The sequence below is a fragment of the Opisthocomus hoazin genome, chromosome 6 (genome assembly GCF_030867145.1).
Source record: "Opisthocomus hoazin isolate bOpiHoa1 chromosome 6, bOpiHoa1.hap1, whole genome shotgun sequence".
Taxonomy (NCBI): Eukaryota; Metazoa; Chordata; class Aves; order Opisthocomiformes; family Opisthocomidae; genus Opisthocomus; species Opisthocomus hoazin.
Window position 1 is genome coordinate 58,841,267 of NC_134419.1, and position 10,180 is coordinate 58,851,446.

The window sequence follows — 10,180 nt, forward strand, 5'->3', positions numbered from 1 at the left end:
CAGAGGTATTTTATTGCATATTTGTACAAATATGTGTGTCTGTCCCAAGACAGCACACCTCATTCACAAATCGATAGTCATTTATACACTTAACATTACCATATTCATCTTTCTAATATATATGCATTATTATTCTATTAAATGATTGATTAAAGTCTCTTTGTCCAGCACATCAATTAGTACTCATGCTCAGTTTCATCTTTTGAGTCGGGTATAACTGGGGTAGGTTGCCCATGAGTCAGTGGTTACGATCTCCCCCTGATGGAATTACCTTACCCATAGTTACCTGTTTCTTTTGGCAATCTCAGCAGATTTTCATAGCTTGTTAGCTATCCTTACTATTCATCACTCTCTGGTTCTACTTTGGACAGGTACATCCTTCTTATGAAACAATAACACATTATTCAATATCCTGTTTCTTAGTTTCCCTAAACCTAGTATAGTTAATTTTAAAAGTTTTACTATCATAAGGGTAGGACTTTGTTAATTTCAATTATCATTTCACATTTTGATTCCCCTTATTATTCCTTAGTATAACACAAGCACTGGTATTACATACTTTGCCTTTTAAAGTTCTCTGCACTGCAGGCTGATATCAATCAATAAATCTATGTTTCTGTACAACTGGTTCCTGCAAGGCTGAAAAAATGTGAGGGGCCAGAATTAGAGTCAGTTCAGCTTTTTCCAGTATAAACATTTGCATGCGTCTTTTTAAAGTCTGACTTCCATTCACTGATTTAATCACGTCTTTCCCTAAATAGCAGCATGTGTAAATGAATGGTTTCACATTGCTTAAGGTCCTAAGCTAAGTTTTCTCCAACGAATTTTCATACCCTGCAGGAAACGAACAGTTTTGAAACTTGTGCTAAATGACCTCTCCCCTTTTCTGCCAGCTCATGTCAAAATTACACAGAACACGGCCTCAACAGGTACCTGAAGGAATGTTCTCATTTACAGAACGAACAGTTGCAGCTTCTTGGGGAAAGTAATATTTTGAGCATTGTGGTGAATGACTTCACAGACCCCAAACTTCTGCTCGATCAGAATCATTTTATTGCTCAGGTGAATACCTTATATACTAATACAACAGTTATTAGAGACAATCAGCTTTAGATTCGTGGCTTTGCGACTGCCAGTTCACGGTTGCTGTTTTCCAGGATCTTTTGCAGCAAGTTTGCTGACGACACCAAACTGGGAGGTGTGGTAGATACACCAGAAGGCTGTGCTGCCATTCAGCGTGACCTGGATAGGCTGGAAAGCTGGGCAGAGAGGAACCTGATGAGGTTCAACAAGGGCAAGTGCAGGGTCCTGCACCTGGGGAGGAACAACCTCATGCACCAGTACAGGCTTGGGGTGGACCTGCTGGAGAGCAGCTCTGCGGAGAGGGACCTGGGTGTCCTGGTGGACGACAGGTTAACCATGAGCCAGCAGTGTGCCCTGGCTGCCAAGAAAGCCAATGGGATCCTGGTGTGCATCAAGAAGAGTGTGGCCAGCAGGACGAGGGAGGTTCTCCTTCCCCTCTACGCTGCCCTGGTGAGGCCTCATCTGGAGTACTGCATCCAGCTCTGGGCTCCCCAGTTCAAGAAAGATGAAGAGCTACTGGAGAGAGTCCAGCGGAGGGCTACGAGGATGGTGAGGGGACTGGAACATCTCCCCTACGAGAGGAGACATTGAGGGAACTGGGCTTGTTCAGCTTGAAGAAGAGAAGGCTGCGAGGGAACCTTATAAATGCCTACAAATATCTGAAGGGTGGGTGTCAGGAGGATGGGGCCAAGCTCTTTTCAGTGGTGCCCAGTGACAGGACAAGGGGCAATGGGCACAAACTGAGGCACAGGAAGTTCCGTCTGAACATGAGGAAGAACTTCTTCCCTCTGAGGGTGACGGAGCACTGGAACAGGCTGCCCAGGGAGGTTGTGGAGTCTCCTTCTCTGGAGATATTCAAGACCCGCCTGGACAAGATCCTGTGCAGCCTGCTGTAGGTGACCCTGCTTCGGCAGGAGGGTTGGACTAGATGACCCACAGAGGTCCCTTCCAACCCCTACTATTCTGTGATTCTGTGATTCTGTGATTCTGTGGATGTGTGAAAACATCTCATGAGAACAGAGAAGGGAGGCACAGGATGCGCTGATCCTTCAGGGTCATGAGACAGTGCTGTTCTGTCTCAAATTACATGGTTTACCACATCTCCCCCTTTTTTGTTTAGCCAGACGCTGTTGATGATAAGAGCTGACATAATTCGGCCTTCAGCGTTCTACCACTTTCTCAGAGGCCCACACAAATTACAACACCAAAAACAGACATAAGAACACAAATGCTAATAGAAGACATAGAGATGTGAAGTGCGTACCATAACATGCTGGGTGTAAAGAAAGATCAAATTAGCCTGAGAATGATACATGTTGGTGGCAAATCCGTTACCTAACATATAGGTGTGGATTGACTTACTTCTATCCAATTTTCTTTCTGTGTGGATGGTGGGATCCAAGCACCGCCTGATCACAACATATCATTATTTCCAATCATAGGGGATGCATCCCACTATGTCAGGAGTCAAAATAATGGTGCATCGATGATGTAAGCTCAGTAAATTTGCACTTGGGTTATAGATATACTCATCACACATACAAACATCCATAACAGTTAGTATTGACTATCCCTATTAATCACCTAGGCTAAGATCAATGTATCTAAGGGTATAACTCATTAACTATATAAGCTAAAATCAATGTACATAAAAGCATAAATCTGCAGACTTCACCCCATCTATTCCCTGCTGCATCAAATGCTTTTGCAGCCCAGAGAAATCAGACTCCAGATACAACAATCCAAAGTCAAAAACCAGAAATAATCAATACCTGCAGAACTCACCAAACCGAAGACGCAAAGGCAGTTACTTAGTCCACACAAATCCGTTAGATCACAGAAACCAAATCTGTTTGGTTGTGTAGGATTTTCGGCGAAGCTACTGAAGGTGAAGGGTTCTGGAGCAGAGGCTCGCGCCGAGGGACCCTTTCTCCGGTGGCAAAACCGCAGCGGCGAGGCGGCAAAAAGCGCCGAGAGAGAGAGGAGACCCCAGCCCCCCCCCCTCAGCGGGAAAGCGGGAAGTGCCAACGAGCAGCAGCTCTGACTCAGCGGGGGCGGAGTCGAGTGTGACAGCGGCCAAACCCCCTCAGGGATAAGAGCAGCCCCCAGGGAGCGCGGGCGAACAGAGCCGGCAAACAGAGGCGGCGCAGCAGCCCGGGAGCGGCGCAGCAGTTTGCGCAGCAGTTCGCGCGGGCAGGGCGAGCGGGGAAGGCGACTGGCAGGGTACAGCCGCCCCTTCTGGCAACTCAAGTAGTGGGCATCGCTCTTCCAGGAGATATTCTAGCTATGGTTACCACCCGTGGTAAAGGTGTTGCTCGAAGGAGCGTGGGGACCCAGACGGAGGCCCCACGCAAGAACGCGGGTGTCCAGGTCTCTGGCTGCAGGGAGTGCCTGAGCCTGGCGCTCGTACCGGAGGACAGCAGAGACAACGGCTGTGTTCGGTGCGAGCAGGTGAATGACCTGCTCAGCCTGGTGGCAGAGCTGAAGGAGGAAGTGGAGAGGCTGAGGAGCATCCGGGAGTGTGAGAGGGAGATCGACTGGTGGAGCCGCACCCTGCCCTCCCTGAGGCAGCGGCAGCAGGAGGCGGCTCCACAGAAAGCAGAGAACCCCCAACCCTCTTGCCACCGAGCAGAAAGAGGGGGCCTAAGAGATGGGGGGGAATGGAAACAGGTCCCTGCTCGGGGGGGCAAGCGAATTTCCCCCCGGCCTCCCTCACCTGCTCAGTTGCCCTTAAGCAACAGGTATGGGGCTCTGGAATGTGAGGGACTGGCCACAGAGGATGTGGGTGAAGGTGAGGCTCCATCCAGGGGGTTGCCTAGAACGAGTCAGACAGCCCTACGTGTTACAACTGCCTCAACTAAGAAAAAAAGGAGGGTCATTGTCATAGGTGATTCCCTTCTGAGGGGAACAGAGGGCCCGATCTGCCGACTGGACCCATCCCACAGGGAAGTCTGCTGCCTCCCTGGGGCCCGGGTTAGGGATGTTGCGAAGAAACTCCCTGGTCTGGTGCGGCCTTCTGATTACTACCCCCTCTTGGTAATGCAGGTTGGCGGGGACGAGGTAGCAGAAAGAAGTCCCAAGGCCATCAAAAGGGACTTCAGGGCACTAGGGCGACTAGTGGGGTTGAGGGATCAGGGGCGCAGGTGGTGTTTTCCTCCATCCCATCAGTGGCAGGGGACAGCACTGAAAGGGGCAGGAAAACTCACCTGGTTAACAGGTGGCTCAGGGACTGGTGCCATCGGTCAAATTTTGGCTTTTTTGATCATGGGGAGGTGTACACAGCACCGGGCCTGCTGGCAACAAGTGGAGCTCAGCTATCACAAAGGGGGAAAAGAATTCTTGGCCACGAGCTGGCGGGGCTCATTGAGAGGGCTTTAAACTAGGTTCGAAGGGGGAAGGGGATATTGCCCAGCTCACTAGGGATGAGCCTAGGCTTGGAGTGCCAAGGCCAGGGGTGAGATTGACAGCCCAGCTCAAGTGTGTTTACACCAATGCACGTAGTATGGCCAATAAACAGGAGGAGCTGGAAGCCATTATACAGCAGGACGGCTACGACTTGGTCGCCATCACAGAAACGTGGTGGGACAACTCGCATGACTGGCATGCTGTCATAGATGGCTACAGACTCTTTAGGGAAAGACAGGTCAACAAGGAGAGGTGGGGGAGTTGCTCTATATGTGAGGGAGCAACTGGAATGCATTGAGCTTGGCCTGGGGGCAAGTGAAGAAGGAGTTGAAAGCTTGTGGGTTAGAATTAAGGGACAGGCTCACACGGGTGACATTACGGTGGGTGTATACTACAGGCCACCCGACCAGGAGGAGGAGGTTGATGAAGCCTTCTACAGGCAGCTGCAAGCAGCCTCACAGTCACAGGCTCTGGTTCTCATGGGGGACTTCAACCACCCTGACATCAGCTGGGAAGACCATACAGCTAGGCAGGCGCAATCCAGGAGGTTCCTACAGAGCATCGATGATAACTTTCTGATGCAAGTGGTGGAGGAACCAACAAGGAAAGGCGCGCTGCTGGACCTCGTGTTAACAAACAAGGAGGGACTGGTGGAGGACGTGAAGGTTGGAGGTAGACTCGGCTGCAGTGACCATGAAATGGTCGAGTTCAGGATCCTGCGTGGAGGAAGCAGGGCGATAAGCAGGATCAAAACCCTGGACCTCAGGAGGGCTGACTTTGCCCTCTTCAAGGAGCTACTGGGAGGAATCCCGTGGGCCAGGGCTCTCGAAGGCAGGGGGGTCCATGAGTGCTGGTCGCTTTTTAAACAACACTTCTTCCATGCACAGGAGCAATGCATCCCCCTGAGAAAGAAATTTAACAAAGGAGGCAGGAGACCTGCATGGTTAAACAAGGAGCTTCTAGCGGAGATCAGGCAGAAGAGAAAGGTGCATGGCATGTGGAAAGAGGGACAGGCCACTTGGGAAGAGTACAGAAACGTAGTGAGAGCATGCAGGGATGCGACGAGGAAGGCCAAGGCTCACCTGGAATTGAAGCTGGCAAGGGATGTCAAAAACAACAAGAAGGGCTTCTTCAACTACATCAGCAGCAAAAGGAAGGCTAGGGACAACGTGGGGCCGCTGCTGAATGAGGCGGGTGTCCTGGTGACGGAGGATGCGGAGAAGGCAGAGCTAATGAATGCCTTCTTTGCTTCAGTCTTCAGTGCTAAGACTGGCCCTCAGGAATCCCAGGCCCCGGAGGTAAGAGAAGAAGCCTACAGGGAGGACGACTTTCCCTTGGTCGAGGAGGACTGTGTGAGGGATCGCTTAAGCGATCTGGATGTCCACAAATCCATGGGCCCCGATGGAATGCACCCACGAGTGCTGAGGGAGCTGGCGGATGTCATTGTTGAGCCACTCTCCATCATCTTTGAGAGGTCCTGGAGGACAGGAGAGGTGCCCGAGGACTGGAGAAAGGCCAATGTCACTCCAATCTTCAAAAAGGGGAAGAAGGAGGACCCAGGGAACTACAGGCCGGTCAGCCTCACCTCCATCCCGGGAAAGGTGATGGAGCAGCTTATCCTGGAGGCCATCATGAAGCAAGTGGAAGAAAAGAAGGTTCTCAGGAGTAGTCAGCATGGATTCACCAAGGGGAAATCATGCCTGACCAATCTGATAGCTTTCTACGATGACATGACTGGCTGGGTAGACGAAGGGAGAGCTGTGGATGTTATCTACCTTGACTTCAGCAAGGCTTTCGACACAGTCTCCCATGATATCCTCCTGGGGAAGCTGAGGAAGTGTGGGCTGGATGAGTGGTCGGTGAAGTGGATAGAGAACTGGCTGAATGGCAGAACTCAGAGGGTTGTCATCAGCGGCGCTGAGTCTAGTTGGAGGCTGGTGACAAGTGGTGTCCCTCAGGGGTCAGTACTGGGCCCAGTCTTGTTTAACTTCTTCATCAACGACCTGAATGAAGAGTTAGAATGTACCCTCAGCAAGTTTGCTGACGACACCAAACTGGGAGGTGTGGTAGATACACCAGAAGGCTGTGCTGCCATTCAGCGTGACCTGGATAGGCTGGAGAGCTGGGCAGAGAGGAACCTGATGAGGTTCAACAAGGGCAAGTGCAGGGTCCTGCACCTGGGGAGGAACAACCTCATGCACCAGTACAGGCTTGGGGTGGACCTGCTGGAGAGCAGCTCTGCGGAGAGGGACCTGGGTGTCCTGGTGGACGACAGGTTAACTATGAGCCAGCAGTGTGCCCTGGCTGCCAAGAAGGCCAATGGGATCCTGGGGTGCATCAAGAAGAGTGTGGCCAGCAGGACAAGGGAGGTTCTCCTTCCCCTCTACGCTACCCTGGTGAGGCCTTATCTGGAGTACTGTGTCCAGTTCTGGGCTCCCCAGTTCAAGAAGGATGAAGAGCTACTGGAGAGAGTCCAGCGGAGGGCTACAAGGATGGTGAGGGGACTGGAGCATCTCTACTACGAGGAGAGGTTGAGGGAACTGGGCTTGTTCAGCCTGAAGAAGAGAAGGCTGCGAGGGGACCTTATAAATGCCTACAAATATCTGAAGGGTGGGTGTCAGGAGGATGGGGCCAAGCTCTTTTCAGTGGTGCCCAGTGACAGGACAAGGGGTAATGGGCACAAACTGAGGCACAGGAAGTTCCGTCTGAACATGAGGAGGAACTTCTTCTCTCTGAGGGTGACAGAGCACTGGAACAGGCTGCCCAGGGAGGTTGTGTAGTCTCCTTCTCTGGAGATATTCAAGACCCGCCTGGACAAGGTCCTGTGCAGCCTACTGTAGGTGACCCTGCTTCGGCAGGGGGGTTGGACTAGATGACCCACAGAGGTCCCTTCCAACCCCTACTATTCTGTGATTCTGTGATTCTGTGATTCTGTGGATGTGTGAAAACATCTCATGAGAACAGAGAAGGGAGGCACAGGATGCGCTGATCCTTCAGGGTCATGAGACAGTGCTGTTCTGTCTCAAATTACATGGTTTACCACATCTCCCCCTTTTTTGTTTAGCCAGACGCTGTTGATGATAAGAGCTGACATAATTCGGCCTTCAGCGTTCTACCACTTTCTCAGAGGCCCACACAAATTACAACACCAAAAACAGACATAAGAACACAAATGCTAATAGAAGACATAGAGATGTGAAGTGCGTACCATAACATGCTGGGTGTAAAGAAAGATCAAATTAGCCTGAGAATGATACATGTTGGTGGCAAATCCGTTACCTAACATATAGGTGTGGATTGACTTACTTCTATCCAATTTTCTTTCTGTGTGGATGGTGGGATCCAAGCACCGCCTGATCACAACATATCATTATTTCCAATCATAGGGGATGCATCCCACTATGTCAGGAGTCAAAATAATGGTGCATCGATGATGTAAGCTCAGTAAATTTGCACTTGGGTTATAGATATACTCATCACACATACAAACATCCATAACAGTTAGTATTGACTATCCCTATTAATCACCTAGGCTAAGATCAATGTATCTAAGGGTATAACTCATTAACTATATAAGCTAAAATCAATGTACATAAAAGCATAAATCTGCAGACTTCACCCCATCTATTCCCTGCTGCATCAAATGCTTTTGCAGCCCAGAGAAATCAGACTCCAGATACAACAATCCAAAGTCAAAAACCAGAAATAATCAATACCTGCAGAACTCACCAAACCGAAGACGCAAAGGCAGTTACTTAGTCCACACAAATCCGTTAGATCACAGAAACCAAATAAATCTGGATCTCTTCTGCTTCCACATCAGAGGTTGCTCCTTGAGAGTGAGCGTGGTCATCTCTAGCATCAAATTCTGTGTTATGTTCTTTCAGCTCATCGTATGGTTTCACATATTTTGCTGGTAACCATTGAGGGCCTGTTGAAAGAAAAACACACGCATATCCTCTTCCCCACGTTACTGGTTCTACAGGACCTGTCCACTGTGATTTGCCACAACTCATTAGCATGTAAACCACGAGGGTTCACTCCTGTATATGATGATAGGGGTGTAATACATTGAGAATCAGGGCATGCACGAACAATTTCTGTGGCTTGTCCTCAGAACAAAGCAAATTGTTTACGCAAGGAAGAGGCATTTTGATGAAAGAAGTCGTGAGATAATCAGGCTTGCTCAAAACTGCATGGCAGTACTGCTGCCATTGTCAATTTGTCTGTTACAGCATTTGCTTAAGTTATTGGTCCTGATAGAGTGGTAAGTGACCGTATATGCATTATGAAATATACATGTACACAATTTTTAAGTAGTGTAGCTAATTTCAATAGCAAGGAAAAAAGTTGTTCATTATTGACCTCTTTTATCATTGCATCTTCAATGCGTTGAACAATACCCACAACATATGCAGAATCTGCGACAACATTGAGTGGTTCAGTCGAAAACAATTCAAAGACGTGCAAGGCCGCTGATAGCTCAACAATTTGTGTGGATCCTTCAACAATTAAAATAGATGATTGCCAATCTGACAAATCTGTTTCTTTCCACGCAACTACAGCGTTATGTGTTTTCCCTGATCTGTCCAGAAGCACTGTTCGTCCTCCTTTAATAGGAACAGGAACACATTTGTCTTTTGGCTGCAATGGAATTTGAGAGAGGGAATGTAACAGCTTATGTTGTGGAAGGGTATAATGTATGTCATTCAAATAATCAGCTAGAGCGGATTGCAGCAATAAGGATTCCCTGTTTAATACCACAAAGTCATCTTTAGCCAGTGGCAAGTAAATAGTATCAGGATCATGTCCTGTGAATTGCTGACAGCAATTCTGACCTTGTGCTATTAAGGACACTATCATGTCTGCCTTTGCAGTTAATGTTTTCATGGGCGTATGAGACAAAAACATCCATTCCAGAGTCTTTAAGTCCTGCGTGTTAACACACCACTGACCTAAAAGAGCATAAGGCTGGAAAAAAAGCATAAATTATATACAAATGTATTGGTAATTGACATTGATTCTGGAGGCAAAGGAAGGTGCGATTTTATCTGAAACTTTCTGCAAGACAGTATTCACTTCTGCTGTCAATCTCTTGGAAGATAACAAATCTGAGTCCCCTTTCAACAAGGTAAATAGAGAGGACAACTCTTCAGTTGTGATGCCTAAAAGGGGTCGTACCCAATTAATTGCTCCTAATATTTTTAGTAAATCATGAAGGGTGGTGACCTGGTCAACAATATGCAACGGTTGTGGGAACACTTGTGAAGTAAAAAGTTTCCATCCTAGATGCTTCCAGGGCTGCTCTGTCTGCACCTTTTCTGGGGCTATCTGTAACCCGAAGACCTTTAATGACAATTCTAATTTAGCGAAAGCAGTGAGCAGCACATTTTGTGTTTGAGCAGCAAGGAGGATATCATCCATATAATAAGTAGATCTGATTGAAAGATCGCCGTACTTCTTTTAGTGCTGCATCCATGACTATCTGACAAATTGTGGGGCTATTCATCGTGCCTTGTGGCAGACTTTTTTTGGAATGACAAATCTAGGGCTGTTCGACGGACTAGTAGGTGGTACCAGGTGACCTAATGCCAGCTGTTTGTCCACAAGGAATTCTACTGCAGTAATTGAATTGTACACACTTTTTCCAACCAAGGGCTTGAACATAAGTAAAATGGTTCTTGCCACGCCG

At 48.5% G+C, this 10,180-nt stretch overlaps 1 protein-coding gene across 1 annotated transcript in view; it reads right to left on the bottom strand.

Moving 5' to 3' along the window:
- Positions 1-3,078, bottom strand: part of LOC104334735 (WASH complex subunit 2) — a 61,965-nt gene extending 58,887 nt beyond the window's left edge. Inside the window, exon 1 of the mRNA XM_075423325.1 lies at positions 2,869-3,078. The gene's annotated coding sequence lies outside the window, so the exon portion shown is untranslated. The remainder of the gene's footprint in view (positions 1-2,868) is intronic.
- Positions 3,079-10,180: the final 7,102 nt, after the last annotated feature.